Below are 12,825 nucleotides of genomic sequence, written 5' to 3' on the forward strand. Positions count from 1 at the left end.
GTTAAATAACGTTTTTTTCTTCTTGCTAACACCATTACATTAAATAAAAATGAACTTGAGGGGACATTTTTACTGCAGCGTTCATTTGTTCTGTGGAAGCATTGAGTCCTAGCACCTGCACAGAGAATATTTGATGGTCTGCGGACCAAGAACAAGGAGTTTTGTTGGCGATACAAACATACTCAGCAAAAGTAAAATGTATTTCAAGGAACAGTGCAGTTTTATTCTATTAATTATTTCAAGTGTGTGTGTTTCTTGGAACATAAGAACTTTGAAAAGAATTGTATGGTTTATACAAGGCAGTTTATTACTATACTGTTTCACTGTGAATCAAGAGCTTCTTCTAGATGTCTTTGAACATTTGAAGTAGCAGGAACCAAATAGTCTTAACCAATTGCAATTTGGAAGAGGGAGCAGAACATCTCCAAATGGTATATAGGGGACTATATGATGCATTCTGAAAGCTTTGAAGTCCTGAGTATGAGCTGTGCTCCTTCACTTGTCTCCATTGATTTTCAAAGACCTTATAGTGCAGGGGTGCACAACCTTTTTTGGTCTGAGGGCTGCATTGTCACATCGGTCTATTTCAAAGGGTTGCAAAAAAATATATATGTTGATCGGCGTTCGTTTGCATTGGCCTATTACACAAGCCGATGCAAAATTAATGGTTGAGGAATGGTCACTACCACAGTCATTCAAACCACAGTTCCCTCATTATCGGTAGCACATCCGTGATTACACAGGGAGATGTGCTGACGGTTATCATGCATCTCTCATTTTGATAAAATATGCAAATCAGCCAACAAACGAGTGATTGCTCGTTTATTGGCTGATAAGCGGCAGGATTATACAGGCCAGATATGGAATCAGTGCTCCTATGGACACTTGTTACCAGAAACTGGCCCAAATATAGTGCAGTGTAATGGCTCATGCACATGGCCGTTGCCCGGCCCGCAAAACATGGGCACCGGTCGTGTGTACCCCGCGGACCTATTGACTTGAATGGGTCTGTAATCCGGGGGATGTGGTGCGGTGTGGAATGGAAGCACGGATCGGAAGCCCACAAAAGTACTACGGAGTGCTTTCGTGGTGTTTCTGTCTGTGCTTCCGCATCGGAAAAAAATAGAAAATGTTTAGAGTTGAGCGGGCACCTGAATGTTCGGGTTCGACGAGTTCGGCCGAACTTAAAAAAAAAGTTCGGGTTCGGGACCCGAACTTGACCCCGAACCCGAACTCGATTGTAGTCAATGGGGACCTGAACTTTTGGGCACTAAATTGGCTCTAAAATAGTCCTGGAAAGGGCTAGAGGGCTGCAAAAGGCATCAAAATGTGCTTAAGAGCTGTCACGAGGGTGTTAAGAACCACGTCTGACTCCGTTATACCCGGGGTCAGGTAGTCGCAGCGGTTGGCTGTGCGCTCTATGTAAGATAGGGCTGTTTTCTTATGGTAGCTTTCTGGGTTTACTTTGCAACCCTTTTGGCTCACTCAGGGATCCGTAGCTCTTTCTCCTCAGCTGTTCCTTGTCCAGCACTTCCAACCCCCTTATATTCCCCTCTCACTCTTCTCTGGTTGCCAGATATAGAGCTTCCTGCCTGGACATCTATTCTGACCCTCTGGAGCTGTGTTGCTGCGTTCTCTGGTTGTTGGTCCAGAACGCTACCCTCCGGATCCCTGTTGGACCTTTGTGGTCTGCTGTGGTCGCCCACCTGGGTGTATGTGTTTGTCTTTATTGTCTGTCCTCTCCCTGGTGTTTCCCTCTTAGTGTCAGTGGTGCGGACTAGCGATCCCACCAGCCCGTTCACTATCTAGGGCTCATTTTAGGGAACGCCAGGGTTTAGGCACGTGATCGCCGCACGGGTGATGAACCCGTCTAGGGACGTCAGGGCAGTCAGGTGCCAGCCGCAAGGTGAGTCAGGGGTCACCACCTTTCCCTCTCCCTTGGGCAGGGCTTTCCCTTTTCCCTCCCTGTGCGTGACGCCGGTCATTACATTGTATCTGGCCCTTATTTTGTGTAGGTAAAAAAAAAATATATATATATTTTTTTTACCTACTTAGAATCCAGTATGGATCAAATTGCTGCTCTGACCAAACAATTTCATGGCCTGTCTTTGGAGGTGGCAGAATTGAAGGCGTCGGTCCTCCAGCAACAGCAGCAATTACAACAGACCGCAAGCCCAGCGGTTGCTACTGGTAACCAGGTTGTTGCGGAACCCAAGGTCCCTCTCCCTGACAGATTTTCTGGGGGAAGGGACAAGTTTTTGACATTCCGTGAGGCCTGTAAATTATATTTTAAACTGCGCCCTTACTCCTCTGGTAATGAAGAACAGCGGGTGGGGGTTGTTATTTCCCTGCTGCAGGGGGACCCGCAGTCCTGGGCGTTCTCTTTACCTACTGATTCCCAGGCTCTTCGGTCAGTGGATGAGTTTTTCGGGGCCTTGGGTCTCATATATGACGACCCTGACCGAGTCGCACTGGCTGAATCAAGATTACGGAGACTCCTACAAGGAGAGCGGCCGTTAGAGGAGTATTGCTCTGACTTCCGTAGGTGGGCTACGGATACCCAATGGAACGACCCGGCTCTCAGGAGTCAGTTCTGCTCTGGGTTATCCGAAAGGGTTAAGGATGCGCTTGCATTATATGAGACCCCCTTTTCCCTTGACGCGGTTATGTCCCTTTCTATCCGAATAGATAGACGCCTTAGGGACAGGTTGAAAAAACCGGAGCAATTGGTAACCCCTCCCAAGCAGCAGTTAGTCTGTACGGACTTAGACGAGCCTATGCAGCTAGGAGGAGCTACTCGTCAGGTCCGTCCTACTGAGGCTCGCCGTAGGCGTGGGGTTTGTTTTTTTTGTGGGGAGAGGGGTCATTTCATTAATGTCTGTCCTTCTTTTTTCCTCCATACGTACATCGCAATTTGTGTTGCCAGCGGTTATTGTTTTTGGTGATAAGACTGAGACTATTTCTTTCTTTCTAGACAGTGGAGCAGGGGTAAATTTGATAGATGCCCATTTTGCCCGCACTATGGGTTTGTCTCTCTGTACGCTACAGAGACCTATTCCCATATTTGCTATTGATTCTGCTCCTCTGTCTCAGAGAAACCTCACCCACATTGTTCATAATTTACACCTTCGGGTAGGGGACCACCATAACGAGATGCTTTCATGTTATGTTCTGGAGGGGCTTCCCACTCCGGTAGTGCTGGGTCTTCCCTGGTTGGTAGCGCACAATCCAGTGGTGGATTGGCAGGCCAGGGAGATATTGGAGTGGAGTGAGCAGTGCAGAGAAAATTGCTTAAATAGCAATTGCTTAGTCGCCTCCATAACTACCCTACCTACATTTATTTCGGATTTTGAGGATGTTTTTTCTGAAAAGGGTTGTCATAAGTTACCACCTCATCGTCCTTATGATTGCCCGGTTAACCTTATTCCCGGCGCAAAATTACCCAAGACCAGGTTATATAATCTTTCAGGTCTAGAGAGACAAGCCATGAAAGATTATATCTCCGAGGGACACATCAGACCCTCTTCTTCACCCGTGGCTGCAGGGTTTTTCTTCGTTAAAAAGAAAGATGGGGGCCTGCGTCCTTGCCTAGATTTTCGCGAATTAAATCGGATAACCATCCGAGACCCATACCCTCTTCCTCTCATTCCTGACCTGTTTAACCAGATTGCGGGTGCTAGGTGGTTCTCCAAGCTTGATCTTAGGGGGGCCTACAATCTGATTCGTATTAAGGAGGGGGATGAGTGGAAGACAGCTTTTAACACCCCTGAGGGGCATTATGAAAATCTAGTTATGCCTTTCGGTCTGACCAATGCTCCTGCCGTCTTTCAACATTTCGTTAATGACATTTTTAGTCATCTAATCGGCAGGTTTGTGGTAATATACCTAGATGATATTTGAATTTATTCGTCTGATCTGAGAACACATGAGGTGCATGTCAGACAAGTACTGCAGGTCCTACGGACGAATAAATTATATGCTAAAATTGAAAAATGTGTCTTCGCCGTTCAGGAGATACAATTCCTAGGTTATTTTTTATCTGCTTCAGGTTTACGTATGGATCCCAGGAAGGTCCAGGCAATTTTAGATTGGGATCTTCCTGAGAACCTCAAAGCACTGCAACGGTTCTTGGGCTTCGCGAATTTCTATAGGAAATTCATTAAAAATTATTCGGTGATTGTAAAACCCTTTACTGACATGACTAGGAAGGGGACTGATTTTTCTAAATGGTCTGACGCCGCTAAAGTTGCTTTTTCCTCTCTAAAAGAGAGGTTTACCTCAGCACCTGTAATAGTCCAACCTGATGTCTCTCAGCCTTTTATTGTTGAAGTCGATGCGTCAGAGGTGGGAGTGGGGGCGGTGCTGTCTCAGGGTCCGTCTCCTGGCAAATGGCGTCCTTGTGCTTTCTTTTCTAAAAAACTATCTGCAGCAGAAAAGAACTACGATTCTGGCAATAGGGAACTATTAGCTATTAAACTAGCGTTTGAAGAATGGCGTCACTTTTTGGAGGGGGCAGTCCACCCCCGTCATTGTGATTACGGACCACAAAAATCTTCTGTACCTCGAATCAGCTAAGCGTCTCACCCCTAGACAAGCTAGGTGGTCGCTATTTTTTACCAGGTTTAACTTTGTGATTACCTATCATCCTGGGGCAAAGAATACCAAGGCTGATGCACTATCTCGTTGTTTCCCTGGAGGGGGTAATGTGAGTGATCCGGTGCCCATTCTTCAAAGAGGAGTGGTTGTTTCTGCGGTACACTCTGTTCTGGAGGGGAAGGTGTTAGAGGCCCAGGGGGACGCCCCGGTCCCTTGCCCCTCAGAGAAATTGTTTGTACCGTTGAACCTGCGTTTCGAGTTATTAAAGGAACATCATAATTCGGCACTTGCTGGGCACCCGGGTAGTAAAGCAACCTTGGAGCTATTTTCTCGGCGTTTTTGGTGGCCAAGGTTGCGTCAGGATGTATTGGATTTTGTGTCTTTTTGTTCTACCTGTGCGCGCGCAAAAGTTTCACATACTTGTCCTGCAGGGTCTCTATTACCACTCGTCATTCCCAATAGACCATGGACACATCTGTCTATGGATTTTATCACTGAATTACCTTTGTCTGCGGGTAAAACAGTTATTTTGGTAGTAGTGGACAGGTTTATCAAAATGGTACACTTCATTGCGTTACCCGCACTACCTAATGCTAAGACTCTTGCTCAGGTATTTGTCAGTGAAATCGTGAAGCTTCACGGGGTCCCCTCCGATGTTGTTTCGGATTGGGGTACCCAGTTTATTTCTAAATTTTGGAAAGCTTTTTGTTCCCGTTTGGGGGTACACTTGTCCTTTTCCTCAGTTTTCCATCCTCAGTCGAATGGACAGACTGAGCGTACCAACCAAAACCTGGAGACATATCTAAGATGTTTTGTGTCTGAAAACCAAGAGTTGTGATCATCATATTTACCGTTAGCTGAGTTTGCCATAAATAATTGTCGTCAGGAGTCCACTGGCAAGTCACCATTTCTTGGTGCATATGGTTTTCATCCCCAATTCTGTACTTTCAAAGAGGGGGGGTCTTCTGGGGTTCCCGAAGAGGAACAGTTTTCGTCATCTCTTTCATCAGTATGGCAGAAGGTGCAAGCTAACTTGAAAAATATGGGAGGTAAATACAAATGCAAGGCTGATAAGAGACGGTCGCCAGGTCCGTACCTAGGAGTGAATGACTATGTGTGGTTGTCTACTAGGAATATTAAATTGAAGGTTCCCTCTTGGAAACTGGGTCCTAGGTTTATTGGTCCTTACAAAATTGTAGCCATCATCAACACCGTGGCTTTTCGCCTGGAGTTACCTCAGACTTTTAAAATCCATAATGTTTTTCATAAGTCGTTACTCAAAAAATATGTTCCATCTCTAGAACCGTCATTGCTGCCACCCCCTCCTGTTGTTGTGGATGGTAATCTAGAATTTCAGATATCCAAAATTGTTAATTCTCGTCGGGTCCGCCGCTCTCTTCAATATCTGGTGCATTGGAGAGGTTACGGTCCCGAGGAAAGAATGTGGGTTCCTGCGTCTGAGGTAAACGCCGACAGGCTAGTTCGGGATTTTCATGCCTCTCATCCTGATAGACCTGGTCCTGAGTGTCCGGAGGCCCCTCGTAGAGAGGGGGGTACTGTCACGAGGGTGTCAGAACCACGTCTGACTCCGTTATACCCGGGGTCAGGAAGTCGCAGCGGTTGGCTGCGTGCTCTATGTAAGATAGGGCTGTTTTCTTATGGTAGCTTTCTGGGTTTGCTTTGCAACCCTTTTGGCTCACTCAGGGATCCGTAGCTCTTTCTCCTCAGCTGTTCCTTGTCCAGCACTCCCAACCCCCTTATATTCCCCTCTCACTCTTCTCTGGTTGCCAGATATAGAGCTTCCTGCCTGGACATCTATTCTGACCCTCTGGAGCTGTGTTGCTGCGTTCTCTGGTTGTTGGTCCAGAACGCTACCCTCCGGATCCCTGTTGGACCTTTGTGGTCTGCTGTGGTCGCCCACCTGGGTGTATGTGTTTGTCTGTATTGTCTGTCCTCTCCCTGGTGTTTCCCTCTTAGTGTCAGTGGTGCGGACTAGCGATCCCACCGACCCGTTCACTATCTAGGGCTCATTTTAGGGAAAGCCAGGGTTTAGGCACGTGATCGCCGCACGGGTGAGGAACCCGTCTAGGGACGTCAGGGCAGTCAGGTGCCAGCCGCAAGGTGAGTCACCACCTTTCCCTCTCCCTTGGGCAGGGCTTTCCCTTTTCCCTCCCTGTGCGTGACGCCGGTCATTACAAGAGCATGGCAACTGGTCTGCAAACACATGTGGATAGGGAAATGACTTAAAATAACATAAAATACAGAAAAATTTAAAATAACAATCTGGATCTAGGAGTAGGAGGTTGAGGAGGCAGTGGAAGGGTGGATGTGGCGGTGTAGGTTGATGTGGCGGTGTAGGTGGAAGCGGCGGTAAAGGAGGAATAGGTAGCCAACACTGATTTGTGTTATTATTTTTTTTTAAATTGGGGTATCCCCCCAAATATTGGGACATATAACAAAATAAAACAAAGAATAAGTGCACTTGAGTACAAGAATGGATGGTTGAGGCTGGTATAAATGTCTATTCTGCACAAGGTACGGACAAGTCCTGTGGGATCCATGCCTGGTTCATTTTAATAAACGTAAGCTTGTCCACATTGGCTGCGGCCTGTGATAATGCTCTCTGCCGTGCTAAACACAAGTTCACACTATACACTGGCTGCAGGGCAGGTCAGCACCTCCAAGGCTGACAAAGCTTTTCCACATTTTGCCCATGCTAACCCCTTCCTTCTCAGGTGCTGGCGGTGCCCTAGCTGCATTGGCGACCTCTTCCTCCTCCTCTGCCTTTGCCTTGTGCTTCCACTGTGCCCCCGCTGTCAGGTGGGAATGCCATCATCAGCGTGCGCTTGTGATCAGTAACAGATGATTTCACTAAATTTAGTTCCCTGTCAGCAATGCAGAGCAGGGGTTCATTCACGGCAAAAGGGGGTTTATGTCACCCAGCAATAGAACAGAGGATTTTGAGAGAACGAGACCCATGTCACCCAGGCACAGCAGGGGTTCATTCACGGCAAAAGGGGGTTCATGTCACCCAGCAACAGAACAGTGGATTTTGAGAGATTTAGGCCCATGTCACCCAGGCACAGCAGGGGTTCATTCACGGCAAAAGGGGGTTCATGTCACCCAGCAATAGAACAGAGGATTTTGAGAGATTTAGGCCCCTGTCACCCAGACACAGCAGGGGTTCATTTACGGCAAAAGGGGGTTCATGTCACCGAGCAATAGAACAGAGGATTTTGAGAGATTTAGGCCCATTTCACCCAGGCACAGCAGGGGTTCATTCACGGCAAAAGGGGGTTCATGTCACCCAGCAATAGAACAGAGGATTTTGAGAGATTTAGACCCCTGTCACCCAGGCACAGCAGGAGTTTATTCACGGCAAAAGGGGGTTCTTGTCACCCAGCAATAGAACAGAGGATTTTGAGAGATTTATGTCCATGTCACCCAGGCACAGCAGGGGTTCATTCACGGCAAAAGGGGGTTCATGTCACCCAGCAATAGAACTGAGGATTTTGAGAGATTTAGGCCCATGTCACCCACGCACAGCAGGAGTTCATTCACGGCAAAAGGGGGTTCATGTGTAGTGTCCCACTAGGTAAATGTGGGCACTACACAAGGGCTAATATGACCATTGTAATTTATATGATGTTTTATGTGCATTTTCCTGTTTATCTGTGTATCAGGCCTGTTAGGGTGTAGTTCCTCCTCCTAGACAGTAGAGGGAGTTAGGAAACCCCTAATATATATAGTTAGGCCCAGACAGGAAAAGGGCAGTGTAGTCCAGGAGGCTAGTGAGTGCAGTCTAGCCTGCCAGAGGTTCTTGAGCCAGAGTTAGCTCAGAAGTTTGTTACCAGGGGAAGAGTTACCTCCTGAGAAACCTGCAGTTCCTACAAAGTACAGTACAGAGCAGAGCAGAAGTGTTTCCAGCCAAACAAGAGAGCTGAAGGGCAGAAGAGTCTATTCAATGCAAGGAGATATATACGAGAGGAAGTTTCTTTACCAAGGATAAAGCCAACAATAGGGCATACGGGCCTTGGGATTAAGACAGACAGGAGTTCTGAGGAATAGTGCACAGGATTTCTGAGGAAAAGGTGCAGCCTGATATGTGAGTGTATTTAACCCTCTGAGTATCTTGCAAGAACATTGTTGCCTGCCATCATTGTATAAGCCTGCTTAAGACTGCTTCTGTCATATGGAACTGAACCTAAAAGAACTGTAAATAGTTAACTGTTCCAGTAAAGAAAGTTTTGGTTCACTGCAAACTGTGTTCCTGACTTATTCCTATTATAAATAGGTGTGCCACCGTTAACGGCACAAATCTTAAAGGTATCTTGCCGCCGGCACATTAATCCTGCAACACCCAGGGCACCTCACCTACCACCGGCCTGGTCCCTATACACAGAGAGTGCCCCAGAGGACCCCTGTGCCAGCCTCTCCATCACTGCTGTATGCCTGCCCAGGGTCATCCTATAAACTGTGAGTAACCAAGAGCAACCCTCGTTTGCCTAGTAACCGTGACCTCACTATCGCAATACCCTGCAGGGCTGCATACTGCATATTTTGGCATCACGAACAGGATGCGATCATTCCTGCGCCATTGTGGAATATAAACTGTGTGCCAATATTGCCCATAAATTGATAAAGCCCTATCCGTTTATTTGGAAAATTGCTGGGTCAAAGAACTGTAAAAACTGCAGTGTTAAAATCGTATTTTGTGGACTGTTTGCCGCTTATTTAAGTCACCGCTTGCTGTCTGTGAATAGACAGCGTTTTGCTCAAAGATGGCCGCCTAAGTGACTGGATTATTGGTGCGCCTCGTTGTGTCGGTTTGGCGCGAAGAAGAAAAAGGAGAGACACCGCCCTGTCTGTAAGGAAGATACCACCTACCTTGAATCTCGGAGCTCCAAGAGGCCACGCCTATCTTCTGACTCTGCGCGTGGGACCTCCGCACGACGTAACCACGTTCCTCGCGAGATTTGGACCGAGCATCGCCGGAGTAAGTAAAAACTTTCGTATTCACTGGCCCCTTTATATATCAGCACCAGGGAGGTTCCGATCCTTGCAAAGAGACTGGGAGAGGTCCCTCATTATTAGCAAAAGACTTAACCCGGGGGGGAAGTACGCCCAACTTAGATCCGACGTGCTCCGTCGCTCCTTAAAGGGCCATACCCACTCCGTTGGTGCCCTTAGCAACGTTTAAGCAAGCAAAGGCCAGCGTGTGTCTGCCTATAGTCCTGGCCACCAGAGACCAGGCAATTTCCGCACCTGAAGAAGCGGAGCGGGCGGTCCCCGATGTGCCTCCTGAAATGTACGTCACTGATAACAGGGCACCCGCCGCTGCGGCAGCATGTAGCCTGATGCCACTGACCATGCCATATTATTTCAGGGCCCCCTGGTTCCCGCGATATTCCGGGGAGAGCCACAAGCTAAAAGACTTTAGGGACCAGATACTGGCCCTGTTTCGGCTCTACCCCATCTCCACTGAGCAACAAATGGAGATCCTCTTAGCACAGTTAAAAGGGGCCGCCCGCAGGGAAATCATGTCTTAGCCCAGCTCTGAAAAGAATAGCCTGGAACAGATCTTTGATCGCCTCGGCACCACGTTTGAGGCCAGAACAGTGTCTGAAGTTAAGATGCAATTTTTCAGCAGGAAACAACAGCCTGGTGAGTCACTCAGTGATTTTGCTTTGTCCCTGCAAGAGACCCTGAGGGCTGTGGTCCAAGTGGACTCCCGGGAGGCTGAGGACCAGGACCGGACTCTAAGAGAGCAGTTCCTTGCGGGTGTAAACACTGAGCATTTAAAGGGCCAGCTGAGGATGCTGTCGGCCCAACACCCCAATTGTGCGTTTTTGGACTTTAAGAAGCTGGCCATCAGTATCTTAGGCCAAAACCCGGCCACGGGGCCAGCGGCCTCCCTTGAACCTCAGGCCTGCCAGTCAAAAACTGTTAATGTGAGGCCGGCTGGAGCCAGCCAAGCCACTCAGGCTCCAGTAACAGATGTGGTGGCGGCATTAATGGAGCAAGTAAACCATCTCACTAAGAGCTTGGAGAAGGTGTGCAGGAAAATAGAGGAATGAGAGAGACCATTGTTACTAGAAGATGAAAGCCCCCTTCCTCAAAGGCTCCCGCCTGCATATAAAGATGCATACCCCAAAGAACCTGATGCCCTGTCTCGGCTCCCCACTACAGAAGCACCAGATGAAGCAAAAGATGCCTGGGAATAAGTGGAGATGCTGGCGTTTAACAACAAATTTGCTCAGCAAGATAATGTTCGCACTGAAAATCACTCAGCTGCTGATTCCTCTTCATCAAATATTCCTGAGTCCAGGGGCGAACAAGAAAGGTGGATTAAGCTCCAGTCAGAAAGTAGAGTCCTCGGTGAACTGCTCGACTTCCTTACTAGTGGGAGAACTCCTGAGAGAGTCCGCAGGAAGAGTGCAGACCTAGAGCTATTGAGACTGTGGAGACATCGCCACCAACTCTTCCTTCAAAAATGCCTGTTGCTTAGAAGGAGCCTGGATCCAGTGTCCTGCGAGAGGGTATACCAGATCCTCATACCATGTCAAGACGCCAGTCTGGTGTTAGAGATGTATCATAACCAGTCCGGACACTTCGGTGTGCAGAAAACTGAGGCCACCATTCGCAGGAGGTTCTATTGGATCGGGATGAGAGAAGACATTGAGAAATGGTGCCGGGAATGTACTGCCTGTGCCATGGGGAGAAGTGAACGCCATAACCAGAGGGTGCCTCTCCATCCTATCGTGAGTAAAACTCCCTTAGAACTTGTTGCTATTGATCATGTGAAGTTGGAGCCAAGTCGCTCAGGGTATACTTATGCCATGACCATTATTGATCACTTCACTAAGTTTGTCGTAGCAGTGCCTGTGAAAGACCTGACAGCCAAGACTGCGGCGGAGGCGTTCTGGAAGCATTTTCTAATGCCGTACGGCTGCCCAGAGAGGATCCTCACTGACCAGGGGTCTGCATTTGAATCACAGTTGTTCCAAGAGATGTGCCTGCTGCATAATTGCCAGAAAGTCCGGACCACCGCCTATCATCCGCAAGGTAATGGACTCTGCGAAAAGATGAATCAAACTCTCATTGAAAGGTTGACAGCAGTGCCCCTTGAGACAATAGGTAATTGGCCTACTCTGCTGCCACAACTCATGTATACCTATAACAATACAATTCACTGCTCCACCGGGTACACGCCCTTCTATCTGATGTTCGGCCGTCAAGGGAGGCTACCTGCTGACCACTCCCTGGATGTACAGGTGCCTGATGTCATCAATCCACTACCAAAAACTGATTGGGTGGTGGAGCATCAAAGACGTCTCCTTAATGCTAAGGAGATTGGTCAGCAGCGCATGGAAAATGCCCGAGAGCGACAGAAGAGAGACTATGACCTGGCTGCTCATGCGGAACCTCTAGCTTTTGGAGACATGGTGTGGTTGAAAAATAACCACCGAACCAGTAAATTGGACAGTAAGTGGGAAAGGATTCCCTATGTCATTTCTGCTATCCCTAATGCTGAGGCCCACATTTATCAAATTTCCAAAGAAGATAAAGGCTCCCAAATTGTACACAGGAATTGTTTAAAACCCTGCATAGAAGGAGAAATTGCAGCAGAAGACATTGAGACAGAGTCTCCTGAGCCCGGGTTGCCAGCCCAACCTGCTGATCCTATGCAGGCTGTTGAGAACCTGATATATGACAAAGAGCCACTTCATTGGTTCCTCACACCCTGGCTGAACTTGGTGGTACCAGCTCCAGTTCCTGCTAGTCCTCAACCCCAGGACGACTTGTCCCAGAGTGTACCTGAAAGAGCTCCAGAGCCTGTGGACTCCTCTGACCCTCCTGAACCAAGGCAGGAAGAACTTCTGCCAGTAAGAAGGTCCACACGGTCTACTAAGGGGAACCCACCTGTGAGATTCGGAGACTACATTGTGGGCCAAAGTAGCCCCTCCCGGGAAACCCCTGTTTAACTATTTACAAGACCCGGGTACGGACTCATTTTGTTATTTTGAGCCTCCAGGAACTTATGTTATATTTGCATCTTCTATTATTATCATTATGGACTATCCTGGTTATCCCAGATACGCTGCACCAGGTCAGCGCCCTTGATCCATACAAGTTACAGCAATAGTCTTGGGTCCCAGCAGTTATTGGCAATATGTGGCAGTAATCAATATGTATTCTGCTTCTATTCATATGCCTAGTGAATCTGGC

Source organism: Bufo bufo, chromosome 7 (genome assembly GCF_905171765.1).
Source record: "Bufo bufo chromosome 7, aBufBuf1.1, whole genome shotgun sequence".
Classification (NCBI taxonomy): domain Eukaryota; kingdom Metazoa; phylum Chordata; class Amphibia; order Anura; family Bufonidae; genus Bufo; species Bufo bufo.